At 29.6% G+C, this 2,440-nt stretch overlaps 1 protein-coding gene across 4 annotated transcripts in view; it reads left to right on the top strand.

The window, feature by feature from the left end:
* LOC122255549 (uncharacterized) overlaps positions 1 to 549 on the top strand; it is a 32,510-nt gene extending 31,961 nt beyond the window's left edge. For all 4 annotated transcript variants that reach the window (XM_043019706.2, XM_043019707.2, XM_043019708.2 and 1 more), the window contains one exon: positions 1 to 549. This exon is cut by the window's left edge and continues 1,802 nt beyond it. The gene's annotated coding sequence lies outside the window, so the exon portion shown is untranslated.
* The last annotated feature ends 1,891 nt before the right edge of the window (positions 550 to 2,440 follow it).

A 2,440-nucleotide genomic window follows, 5' to 3' on the forward strand; every position in this document is an offset into this window, starting at 1 on the left:
AAAATAGTAAATTAAAAAGGGAAGAAGAGCAAGAAGGAAAGCATTCTAGTAAGAATAAATTATAGAAAGAATTGTCTGAAGACATTTGGCTTGGAATGTAGTATGGTTTTACTCATTCATAAGCCTCTGAAAAGTGTTATTTCAATTTTCATATAGATTTAGTTGTCAACAGGTTGATTCACATTTTTTTATGTATATGTTTCTTCTTTTCTCAAGTCTGTATGAAAGAACAAGTTCTTTGACTCAAAGTGATCAATGTTGTGGTTTATAAAGCTTCCCCATTTTATTTAACAACAACATACCACATTAGAAAATTATTCTGGTGATGAAAAAATAATACCTGTAGTTTTCAGTATGGTTCTTCCTCTTCTATATTATGAAATATTCATTTTCCAGATGTGCAAGTGATATCTTTTTTGGAGAAAAATAAGGTATACTTGATTTGACGGTTATTCCCACAGGCAGATCATTATAGATGAACCACCTTTCCTTGTGTATATTTTTTATACGTTGGTGGTTCCAAAAATTAATAAAGAAGTTTGTAATCTACTTTTCCTTTCCTTTCTGAATACCTGTTTATATAAGTTGATGGTAAGAGGAAAATGTTTTTTTTAATCTGTTGAAATTTATTTTGATTACATTTTGCTGCATTTATATTATATCATTAACATCTCATTAAATATATTAACAATTATGAATAGATTTATTTAATGATATGTGTTTATTCCCCACACAGGTTAATTACATATAAATGGCACTTAATGTCCTATGGTTGAGCTCACTTAGATGCTACAAGTTATTTTGATAATATAAGTATTAGATGGCAGTTCTTCCATTTTTGTAATAACAAATTTGTTAGAGTTACAGACATGAATTTGGATTCACATAGCACACTCTGAGTGTATCTACAACTATTATTTTTTAATAATTTACTAAGGTGGTTAACAAAATATCTTTATCAAGTACTATCCTTCTGGGTCAGTGTACTCATGAGTTATTTTCATTATGTATCCTCATTGATAAGAAGCAGTTTGGTGAGTGAAGGCAGTAAGAAGTACACTCTCACCTCAATCAGTGACACTTGGTGGATTGACCATGGAAAGCCCACCTGTTAATACATGACACCTGTTACATGAAGGTCGAAAAAAAGTGTCTCTAAAAAGAGTAACACATGATAAATAATTGTGAATATGGACATAGGCTACAGTCTTTACCTAGTCTCATTAAAAAAAATAATGTGTGCAGCTCCTGAGCAAATGTTCAAGACTTATTTATAATAAGTATAGTATCAAAAACATATCAGTCTTTAGAAACTCAAATTGTACAAGATTATTTTACACTAAAGAATCTGAAATTAGACTAAGAGTGTTGTGCTTATGTCAATATGCTTACCTGTAAAAGAATTAAATATACTATTGGCACACATAGATTCCATTAGATTAAATCAAGGCAAAGCTAATAGCATTGATTTATACCAAAAATATACTTGTTTTGGCAACTGCATGTGATGCACCTCTAATGGTTTGCAAAAATTATGACTAAGCATTAATAACAGTGCTAATTTACACAGGCGTGATAATTATAATGATAATAATGTTGATTGGAATATTGGTAATATTTATGATGGTAACAAAGTAAAATCGAATAAATGATTATATTTGGAATAAAGCCTATGGTAATACTGATTATAATTATCACTATAATAAAAATAAGAACAATGGTAATTGTATCAGGAGCAGTTGCAATAACATTGAAAATAGTAAGTATGATCCTGTAAAAACAATGATAATGTTAACCATAGTAACAGAGATTATATTCTTGTGATCATATTGATGATATCAGTAACAAAAATGACAGGATAATAATAGGAAACAGGAACAACAACATTGATAATAATAATATTGGAAAAATAACAAGAATTGAAATAATGATAATCACAATAATAATGGTGATGTTAATATTGATAATCATAGAAATATTTGAGAAACAGCAACAACAATAACAACAATCATAATGATAATGATAACTGGAACTTCTATTTCGAATAATAACCATGATGATAATGGCACTGATATAACTATAAGAGTAGTAGTAGTAATTAGGAATAATAATAATAAATGTAATGATAATCATAATACCAATTGTGATAGAAACAATTTAGGTGATATCAGTTATAAAAATCCTGTTAATAGTAATAATAAACTCATGATGATTTATCCTGATATAAACTGAACAAGAACATAATGATAATAAAAGGAATAACAATAACCATCATCACATCATAATGCTAACGATAAAGTAATGTTACGCCAACCTCCACCAACCCCAAGGCAAGCAGGCATGTGACGTGCTAAAGAGAACACAAGGTCGTGAATCCTGAACCGCTCCCGAGTGCGAATGACGCCGACAGCGAACCAAAACATTAACGAAGAGAACGCCG

The sequence above is a fragment of the Penaeus japonicus genome, unplaced genomic scaffold, assembly GCF_977035675.1.
Source record: "Penaeus japonicus unplaced genomic scaffold, GWHDUDI00000001_assembly GWHDUDI00000027, whole genome shotgun sequence".
Taxonomy (NCBI): domain Eukaryota; kingdom Metazoa; phylum Arthropoda; class Malacostraca; order Decapoda; family Penaeidae; genus Penaeus; species Penaeus japonicus.